This window comes from Oryzias melastigma, linkage group LG6, assembly GCF_002922805.2.
Source record: "Oryzias melastigma strain HK-1 linkage group LG6, ASM292280v2, whole genome shotgun sequence".
Taxonomy (NCBI): domain Eukaryota; kingdom Metazoa; phylum Chordata; class Actinopteri; order Beloniformes; family Adrianichthyidae; genus Oryzias; species Oryzias melastigma.
In genome coordinates this window covers 7,383,447-7,394,537 of record NC_050517.1, presented here as the reverse complement: position 1 = coordinate 7,394,537, position 11,091 = coordinate 7,383,447, and the positions used below count along the sequence as shown (strand labels likewise).

The 11,091-nt window shown below is 43.0% G+C and overlaps 1 protein-coding gene across 1 annotated transcript in view; it reads right to left on the bottom strand.

Moving 5' to 3' along the window:
• tead1a (TEA domain family member 1a) overlaps positions 1-1,977 on the bottom strand; it is a 53,004-nt gene extending 51,027 nt beyond the window's left edge. The window contains exon 1 of the mRNA XM_024264241.2: positions 1,498-1,977. The gene's annotated coding sequence lies outside the window, so the exon portion shown is untranslated. The remainder of the gene's footprint in view (positions 1-1,497) is intronic.
• Positions 1,978-11,091: the final 9,114 nt, after the last annotated feature.

Below are 11,091 nucleotides of genomic sequence, written 5' to 3'. Positions count from 1 at the left end.
TCACCTGTTGATTCAGCTGACACCTCCCCCCCCCCCACACACACACACAGCAGACAAATCTGAGACGTCATTTCACACCGGGGAGATTTGCTCCTCTAATCCCAGTCCCGGGAAAATCTGTGCGCCGGATTTCGTCCTCCTGCTTAGGAAATGAGACGAGGAGGAGAAAGGCGCGCGGCTGCAAACGCCACCATATTGGTGACACACAAACACACAAACACACACACAGCGGTTGTGACTAAAGCACACAGAGGCCATATGGTGCGTCCTCATCTACCGACGCCTGTTGCTGCAACAATGGGCCCGCCTGGCCTGGGCAGTGAGAGGCAAACACACACAAACACACACACACACACACTGGTTGTTAGTCAGACTGTGTTGCTTAAGCTCAGAACAAACGGCTGGATTTGCATTCAGCGCCTCCCCTCCTCAAAGCAGCAGTCTCTACAGGTGCACGGAGGGCCAAAAACAGATGTCAACGGACTGGAGGGGGGGGGGAGGCCCGGGGGGAGTGGAGCCTGTTTGCCCACAGAGGCTGACAAAGCTTTGTAGACAATGACACACAGAGTTCTGCTTCTACAGGAGGAGATCCTGATGGAGGGATGCTGCTCCCATCCACTGAGGAGGAACAACAAACTCACCAAACAGAAGCTCCAGTGCTTCAGTTTAACTTGTTGGATTCAGGAAAAACTGTAGAAAAGTTCCCAGTTTTAGGAGAAACATGAAAACCGGAACCACAGCTCGGATTCTCTGTGTTCTGGTCCTTTTATCCAACACAGCTCCCAACATCTGACAAACGGACCACTGTTCCAGCATCCTCATCCTACAGCCTGCAATTTTCCCCCAATAATTACATTGTGGTTTGGTCTGCTGCACCGCAGATCTGGAACTATAAAGGGCAAGAGCAGTCCTTTAATCAATATTTAAAAGGAAGTGCAGAGCAGGGCTGCTGGTGCTGTGGAGGCTCTCAGCAGCTGTCAGGAGGGCTGCACGCAGATGTGCTGCTGGACGTTTGATGGATTCACGTCAAAATAAAGCATGGGAGTCAAAGTGGGAGCTGTCTGGAGGAGACCCCCACCCCCAGGCTGGCTGATCGTGGCCTGTTTGCCCACCCGCCTGCGCAGGAGCAGAGGAAACCCCGCCGATGCAACAAGTCCCCCTTCACTCCCAGCTTTGTTGCTCTCCTCGCAGCGCCGCGCGGAGCCGCTTTCACCGGCGCGCGGAAACCCGACACCTTTTCCGGTCGTTTACGGCAAAAACAAGTCAACGAGGTTTGTTGTTTGTTGGCGCGACACACAATCAACTGCGCGAGAGCTCCGTGCCCGCGGTGGGGCGCGCGTTCGGCTCCATCTCGCCGTGACGCTGCGTTCTGCGTTCGGCTCCGTTCCCCGCGGATCACTTTGGGGCTTCCAGGCGGAGCGGGTTCGGGGGGCTTCGGGGAGGCTGGGGGTGTGTGTTTGTGTATGTGGGGGGGTCACTCCTCCACGGGGAACTTACCTCGATCCAAACGCCTCTTTCTGGATTATTCCCCACGCTTTCCCTCGGATCAGAGTCGGGAAAGCTTCCGCCAACTCCAGAGTGGCCCTCTCGGTTCGGCTCTGAAGACGGATCGGGCGCGCGGAGTGCGTAAAATGCGCAGCGTCTCTCCAAGGATGCGAAATATGCGCGGAATGGGAGCAGGAATGAAATGAACGCGGTGGACTGAGTTGAACGGGGCGGGGTGAGAGGGACTGGCGTCACCCTGGATGAAACAGAGCGATGGGAGGATGGGTGGAAAAAAAGGAAAGAGGAGGGAAGGAGGGCGAGGGGGAAGGGACCGGCCTGGAGGGCTGCGTTCAGCAACAAAAGAAAAGAGCGCAGCGGCGGCTGAACTCCGCTCGGAGGAGGAGGAGGAGGAGGAGGAGGAGGGGATCCAGAGAAACGCGCTCCTCTGTGTCCAGCGCGCGCAGAGGAGGTGAGGAGAGGAGCAGCCTCCGCACTCCTCACCTCCGACTCCTGCTGAGGAGATCCACATCTACCAACTTATGTGAAAGGAAACTTTTCACCACAGAAAGGAGCCGATTTCCCAGCAGGCAACGCTGCTCTGGTGGAGTCACAGAAACATACCCCTCCATGATTTCTCCTCTGATATAAGTTTCATCATTAACTTAAAATCTGGATCAACACACAAAGACCCGGAAGTTACACACGGCTCATCCTCCAGGGAAGGGAAAAGCCTTGACCACTCACACAGATGACGTTGCCATGACAACCATGCCAAAGTCCTGTCACCTTTGGACACCAAAGTGGCGCACGTGTTTACGGAGGAAAAAGGACAGACTCACTCACACCTGTGAAGGAGTCGGGACAACTTTTACTGATGCCGTTACCGTGACAACGCACAAACTATAGAGGCCTCAGCAAGAGGGAACTTCTCCACATACCAACATTCTTCAATTCCAAAACCTGAATCGCATTGTCTGACATAATAGTGAGAGGATGTTGCCATAGCAACCACGAGTGTATTTGTTCACAACTCATCCACCTCATCTGTGAGCACACACCTGTTGCATTAATCTTTACATCTTAGTGGGAATATAAATGTAGGATCTGATGCTGCAGCCCTTCAGCAGGTTTCTCACTAAACTTGTTTTTCAGGATCTTCTCAGGAATTGTGCTCTTTTTTTTAATTCCAGGCAGCATTGTAGAAGTTACCCCAAAAGAAGGCTTTTATTTTTTCATGTTTTTGTTCCAGTTTGTTTGTGGGTTAAAGCCTAATTCTGATTATCTCTTAATCTATTCTTAAATTCATTGACTTTTAGTTATAATTATGCTGCTTCTTGCCAAAAGCTAAAAACTAGTTCCAATTACAAAAATGTAACTATTTCATTGCAGGCCTGGAAAAAAATAATCACAATAATTTGTTTTTTTAGTTACAGTATTTGTTGACCACTTATTGTCTGCGAATAATCACAGTATGTGATTAAGAAATTACTTTTCAAACGTTTGTTTTTTTTAATTAATGCTGTCAATCAATTAAAACAATAACCAGATTAATCATTTTGTGACCACAATGTTTTACTATACATTTGATAACAATATGTAGCTTTTGAACTAAACAGGTCAGAGAGAATTGTTCCCTTTATTTTTATTGTCTGAAATGTTTATTTTTTAACTGTTAACCCAGAAGTGACATTTGTGTACAAAATACATCAACAGTGAGAGAACTCTAAAGACTTTTATGTCTGGATCAGTCCAAGAATGCAAAGATGCTGACACACAGCCATTAGAAATCGACCTGGACACCTAAAAAAATAAGAAAAAAAGTTACAGTTACATATCATAAAAATGTTCTATATCACTGCACAGGCTGCTTAAAAAAATCATCACCTGGAAAAGTAAGAGGTGAATTTTCTGTCTGAAATGATGCTTTAAATAACCTATTGTGACAGTCAGCATTTATATCACTTTCTTTTACCGCTGAAGTTGTCATGAACACAACAACAGACCAGACCACGGATCAAATAGTCCGCTTCTTGTGAAAAATCAATCTAAAAAAGTTTCAAGAATAAAGTAAAACCGATTGAAAATGTATATCTTTTGTAAGTGACAATGGTATAAGAGGGATGCTGCTGTCAAAATGTTTTAACAAATGCTGTTGAAGCCTGAACCGTCTGAAGCAAAGTGAAGGACTGTTTCTGCATGAGGTGTGATTAATTTGTGTTAATAAATATCAATGCGTTGATTCATTTTATTAATCACGTTTGTTAACTTTCACAACTTTCAACATTTTTTGAGTTTCTATAAAGTTTTGTGCATATGTGTAATGGAAACACAGCTATTCTCTGTATAAGGAGGACTGGACAGAGCTGGGTGTGTCGTCACCCATAGAAAACCACTAACCTCCAGCAAAATAAAGTCAATTTAGTCGTGTCTCTGCGTTACGGACGGCGCCATGTTGGAGCCGGACGACAGCGATTGGTCTGAGTTCATCTGAGTCGACGTTTCCATGGCAACCACTGTCACCATGCATGAGTAAGCTTGTAAGAAGTACACACCCCTTCCACTGAAACCACCTCTGTCAATCAAAGCTGCAAGGTGGGGCCAGCGGGTACCATGTGCTTTTACGGAGTCATCTGATTGGTCAGTTTATAACTTGAATAGCTTATGATAAAGAAAACAATAGTTTGAAAATAAAAATGAAGATTATTAAGAACATGTTGAAAAATGAGTCAGAGCAAGAATGGTTATTCTGACAATTGGAATGACTGAGTAATAGCTGCTTATTTCTCTGTAGAAATCTATGGGACTACAGCAGGTACTTCCTGTTTGGAACCTGTTTGACAGGGGGTCACTCAGTCCAGTTCTCCAATACAGTCAATACTACTAGCTTTTTGTCCCTCACGCCCCAAGTTAACATTAGAGGTGCAACAAAATGGCAAGCAATGTTAGAGTTATCCAGCTGCATAGTTTTAGCTCACACGAGGAAAACAAAGACGTTCATGGATCTATTTGTTGATGCATCAGAATGGAGCGGAGCTGGAAGCTTGTGAGTATTTTCTTCATCACAAATATTGCCTTTTCAGATGTTCATCTGCTGCTGATTCTCAGCAATTTGAATAAAGAAATACTTAAAATGTTAATAATCTTAATACATGTTCTCTATGTTTAGAAATATGTCACAAGAATGTACTCAACTTTTACCAGAGCGGGTCTTTAAAAACTGCTGTTTATTAACATAGAGTTTTACAAAATATTAGAGACACATTTCTCTAAAGATGCTTTTCCATCCCTCTGGAGCCATGAACAGGTCTACATATTCCTGAAGAGAGGACAGGCAGAGATCTAAGAGGAGCCGTGAATGCAGCTGGAAGGAGATAAGGATCAGGAGCTTGCACAATTATACTCTGAGTGTTATGTAACAGTACTCTGGAAATCTGAACTGCTCACTGAATGACATTTTCAGATGGTGGCCTTAAACAACGCAGGACTGCTTTGACTGAGGCCACTTTGGCCGGCAGCAGCATTTCTACCTGAAGATTTACCGGAAAGAAACATTTCATAACTTTTAACATTCGCTTGTTATTTCGCAACAAAAAAAAGTCTTGTTTTGCAAAACCAGATCATCAAAACCCTCAGCAGTTTTAGCCCCTCCCCCACAGACCACACTGAACCCCCCTTTGCCTGGACTCCTGGAGATGTTCTGCCCCACAGGTCAATAGAAAAATCTTTGTTTCCCCCCATCAGGCCTTCACATGGGGCAGGCAGCCGCCTCCGCCTCATAAAGAAGTTGTTGTTTACTACAGACTCCGCCGGTCTCAGGTTTCAGCGCCCCCCCCCGAGGGCCCGGCTGGACTGTCATCTCCCAGAGGGAGGGGCTGCGGCGTCAAACAAGCACAGATATGCCGGAGTCTCAGCCTCCTGCAGACGAGCCGGAAGAATGGCATTCCCAACAGCAGCCGCCCTGCGCTCGTGTCGGGGAGAAGAAAGTCTTCCGGAGAGGCGACCTCTAGGTCAGCAGGCTGACCTCACCTGGTTTCTGCTAACGCAGCATGTGTTGTGGTCATTGTAGCACAAACTCACACAGAATGTCCACAAATCTTTAGTTTCCTCATTCTTTAAAAAGTCAAATTTCCATCTTAAACCTTTAATACTCGCGGCATCGTCACTGACGCATAAAAAGAAAATATTAAACGTACTAAAACTTTTCAACACGATCAACAAAAGAGAAAAGCGGCGTCAGCGCTGCTTTTCTCCTTCAGAATCTACTGGAATTATGTTGATCGTTTTAACAGTTAAAAACTTACAGTAAATCAAGAATCAGTGAGCTCTGATGTAACGAACTTGTAGCGAGCTAGCAAAGTCTGCTGTAGCAAGCTATTGAGGTCTGCTATAACGAGTTAGCGAGGTCTGCTGTAGCGAGCTAGCGAGCTCCATTGTAGCAACCTCCGCTGTATCAAGCAAGCAAACTCCGATGTATGAAGCTAGTGAAATCCACTCTATAGATCAAGCGAGCTATGCTTTATTGAGCTAGCGAGCTACACTGTATAAAGCTAGCGAGTTCTGCTGTAATGAACTCCGTTGCAGCGATATGGCATGTCTGCTGTAGCAAGCTAGCGAGCTCCATTGTAGCGACCTCTGGTGTATCAAGCTAGCGAGCTCAGCTGTATCGAGCTAGCAAAATCTGCTGTAGCAAGCTAGTAAGGTCTGCTGTATCGAGCTAGCAATATCTGCTGTAGCGAGCTAGTGAGGTCTGCTGTATCGAGCTAGCGAGCTCCAATGTATTGAGCTAGCAAGCTCCGCTTTATCAAGCTAGCGAGCTCTGCTGTATGGAGCTAGTGAGCGCTGGTGTAAAAACTCAGTGTAACGAGCTAGCAAAGTTCTGTGTAGAAAGCTAGCGAGCTCCATTGTAGCGAGCTCCGCTGTATCGAGCTAGCGAGCTCTGCTGTAAGAAAGCTAGCAAGGTTCTGCTTTAGCAAGCTAGCGAGGTCTGCTATAGGGAGCAAGCAAGGTCTGCTGTAGCTAGCTCCATTGTAGCGAGCTAGCAAAGTCCACTGTATCAAGCTAGCTAGCTCTGCTGTAGCAAGCTAGCGAGGTCTGCTGTACCAAACTCCATTGTAGCAAACTACCAAAGTCTGCTGTAGCAAGATATCGAGCTCTGCTCTATCGAGCTAGCGAGCTCCAATGTATTAAGCTAGGGAGCTCCGCTGTATCAGGCTAGCGAGGTCTACTATAGTGAGCTCCATTGTACGTAGCTAGTGAGTGCTGCTGTACCAAACTTTGTTGTAACAAGCTAGCAAAGATCGCTGTAGCATGCTCCATTGTAGTGAGCTCCACTGTAGCAAGCTAGCAAGCTCCGTTGTCTACTGTGCGGCTGGCTAGCGTAGCAAGTAAACCCACTGAGTGTCCACTTAAGCCAATGTGGGGAAACACAGGTGGGGCCCACGTTTTCTGCCCACATTTAAACCATATGGGGCCCTCCTGGCCTTGCTGGCTGGGAAATAACACAGAAAATGTCAAGTTTAGGTGTAACGTTTTTGTGCTGATGCCTCCAAAGTGAAGCTGTAGAAAGCTCTGTGTGGTCTGCAGACAGAAGTCCAAACACAAGCGGGAGATGAGGATGCTCGGGTTTCACCAATGAATGAATAAATGAATGTTAAACTTGTGAATTTATTTTATATTCCAGCAGGAAACTTCAAAGCTGGAACATTCACACTGTTCACTTATTACTGGCATCTGGTGAAAATGACTAATTGCATAAATATGAAAGCAATTATATTTGTTCCTTTCTTGTTAAAGAAACCCTGGAAATGAGACATTCCTAGAAAGAAGCGGTAAAAGGTTTAAATTAGGAGCTAAACGTGCTGCATTTAAAGCTACATGGTAATCCAATGAGAAAAATGACAGAAGATTAAATGATTTTTTAAAAAAGGGCAAATGAATGCCAACAAAGTACCTAAAGCTAAAGTAAAAGATTTAATAGTTAAAAATAGAAGCTAAATGTCAAAGGCAGTGATCTATGAGCCGACTGTTATTTAAAAACACAATGAAATTTGATACTTTGAGATAATTATCATTCAGATGTGTTATCATGTCATTCTGAGCTCTGAGTAAACAGAAGGTGGCAGCTGAACAACACAGGAAGTGTAAACCTTCATTCTATTTAGTAAAACTTTTACCAACAAGTGAATGTTCAGCTCAGACAAACCAGCTTCATCACACAGGAAAAGACAATCACAGAAGCTGAAAACAAAAGACAGGAAAGACAAAAACAAGCTTTTCAAAACAAAACTGAAGGAGAACAAACAGAAGTGAGGAGGACACGAGTTCAGCAGGAAACTCCTCTGAGGCTTAAAAAGCTGATAGTCAGATTCAAGAAACTTTAGGAAATGAAGGTTTAAAAAATGACGTTGAAATTCAGAAATTCAATTTGGCTGACTTGATAAAATCAATTGGTTTAAGCTTAACAGATCAATAATCAATTCATAAAAATATAGATCGATTTAGCACATAAAGCTAAAGTCTGTTCACTTGATGCTAACATTTAATGGAATTTCCCGTAGGACGGCTAATGCTAACGCTCGGTCAAACTAAACAAACATTACTGACTAAATGAACATCTTTATAAACTCAGAGGCAGGAATTTTCCAAACTCTTTTAAGGAAACCTTTTTTAAAGTAACCATTTGTGGTTTTAAAGCACGTTTTTTGCTCATTCTTTGCTTATTCTTCTGCTATAAGGTGTAAAGCTATACAGCGACTGCCACCTAGTGGCATTATCGTCTTAACGGTTGAAAACTTACAGCATGTTAAAGATTTTGTGTTTAAGAGTCGCTGACGACACCTAACAAGTTAAAGGGTTAAATAACTTTAAAAATTGTACTCTCCTTAAAAATATATTTTGTCAAAATGATAAGAGTTAAAAAAAAGCACAAGGTAACATCAGACAATTAATAAAAATGCAATAAATGATAATTACCCGGAGGGCCGGATTCAGCCCCCCGGCCTTGACTTTGACACATGCTTTAGATGTTAATGAATCTTACTAAGTGTGTTAATGAACCTTATTGGGCTTATTGTGCTAATAAATGTCTTGCCAACACCTATAAACACATGAATAATGTTTGTTAATAAAGTTTAAGGAATCTTTATAAACTTTGACCACTTTTACTAACAACTTCTTTTTCTGCTCCTGATTCACAACAATTTGAATACAGAAATACTCGGATATGCAATCTTAAGCTAAACTTTGTTTAAATATGTCCTCTAGCATGAAAAAAATGCAACAAAAAATTGCTAAAAATCATTAAAATCACAATTTTTATCGGAGTGGATCTTTAACCCGGTCCATCATCAGGACATCATTTGGAGTGGAAATACAGCAGGACAGAGGAGCGTCTGTGGGCCAAACATCTCTCTGTGGAGGATCATGGGGGGTTAGAGTTTGACTGCAGGGGAAGACTGTGCTGCTTTTGGTGATGGTTCATGTCTGCATAACACTCGCATGAACAGCAGAGTCCAGAGGCAGACCATGAGTGTGTTCACAGAGGGATCCATCCTGTTCGGGTCACCTGAAACCGTTTCAACCACAGCAGAGTCCCTGCTAGTCCTGCATCCTGGTCGCTTTCTGATCCAAAAAAGATCAATTCTGGAGAGAAATACTTGAACCTCTACTGGTCTCAAATTCTGCCATTTACAATAACAGAACTATCTCCAAAACATCTCCAAAATATGTTTTTTTTTTAATAAAAACTGTTCCTCTGAAAGCTATTTTACTGCAAACACCATCATAAAGCAGTTTGTTTTCTAATGAAGGAAACTGACCTGAACACAGAGTTTCTGCTGTTTCACCTCCAGCTCAGCAGAACAAACTGTTCTCTAAATACAGAAGAGGTGTGGAGATAATAGGAAGTCACTGCAGACGGACAGGAAGCTCACAAGCACAAAGCTGCATGTTGATGCCTGAAGACAGAGGCCACACCCACAAACAGAACCAGTGTCTGTGGGGTTTGCTAGAACTTTCAGGTCCAGTTCCAGAGGACAAATGTAACAGAAGTGACCCTGAAGCCTTCAGAGGAGACTGCAGACTAAGATGAAGTACATTTTTACATACAGACAAAGATCTCAACCTTTGACTGTATCAGAGAACTGGACCGAGTGAGTGTGACGTCATCCATAGAAAAAGGTTTACTTCCAGCTCCAACCAAAGGAAGTCAATTCAGTTGGTATTTTTTGTGATACAAACACCCCCATTTGAGAGCCAGCTCCTGTAAATGTAGGAGTGATTGGTCCAAATTTGTTTGAGTCGTTGTTTCTACTCCAAAGCAACCAAAAAAACTGAACTAAATTTCCCAAAAAGGCTAGCATGTAGCTAAAAATATCAGCTAAACTCCAAAATAGCCTAGTAAATGCCAAAAGAGTCCAAAATCTAGCAGAATGGTAATTTTTAAAACTCTAAAATTGTAACTTTTTAAGATAATTATAAATAATAAAAACTCAGGAATATTATTCCAGAATAAATCAACTTAAACCTTAAATAACTCAGACTACTACTAACTACTTCAGAATCTACTGGAAAGATTGTGTTAACGGTTGAAAAATTACAGTAAATCAAAGAACATAAACACCGGAGCTCCGTTGATAAAAGTTAATTTAGCTAATTTTAAAATTTTTCTTGATTATCACAAAAACATCAGAAAAATCCTCTTTTCACTGACTTCACTGAGAGTTAACCAGCTTTTGCCGTCTTTCTGAGAACCTGATAAAGTACAGATGAGGGAGGGAGCGAATGTTTTAGTGTTCAGAAAAGAAAATATTTTGGACACAAAAGAACCAAAAGTGCACCTTGACACATTTCGGCTGCCGCAGCATGCCTTTCTGAATAGATAATTCATCAGAAATAAAGGTAGCACTTGAGTGCAAAAATTAATTAAGTGTTCACCTGATTGAATTCATTATAGTGCAGAGAAAGTCAGCTGTGAGCGTGGAGAACCTGGAGCTGCTCTCAGCCTCGTTCTTTGCAGTGGTGTTTTCTTTCACTGCAGCCTTGAGTTCGCTAACGGTAACTCATCTGCATCCTTCCATATACGACAAACCATCATAAAGAGTTTAACGTTTTGTAAGGTGTGTGCAGCAGACTTCCTATAGAGAGACAAGCAGATCTGCAGAACGTGCAGGGATTCTGACGCTCAAGATGCAACATCTCAGAGGCCACGCAAACGCTTTATTCAGCCTTTTCAAAGTACTATAGCCTTGAAGCAGATTAATAATCTTAATTTATAAACTAGCAAGAAAACTATAAAGATATTAAAGCAGGTTTAGGGTTAAGGGGTCCCGCTGAAACAGTAGGATTATAAGTTTGATTTTAAGTAGCGGTGTGTATCGTTAACTCTCACTTATTCACTACTTATCTCGATGCACGGTCCTCAAATCCATACATAAAGGATTCAACTAACTTTTTGAGGATACGATACAGTCTTTTACCAAAAAATCTAGATATTTCCTATTCATATGGCATTTAAAGCTATAAATAATAATGGATGGCGTTCGACGGTGACGTCAGACAAAATGGCGGCAGGGGCGTAAATGCAAATAGTGTTGATTAGGGCTGTAA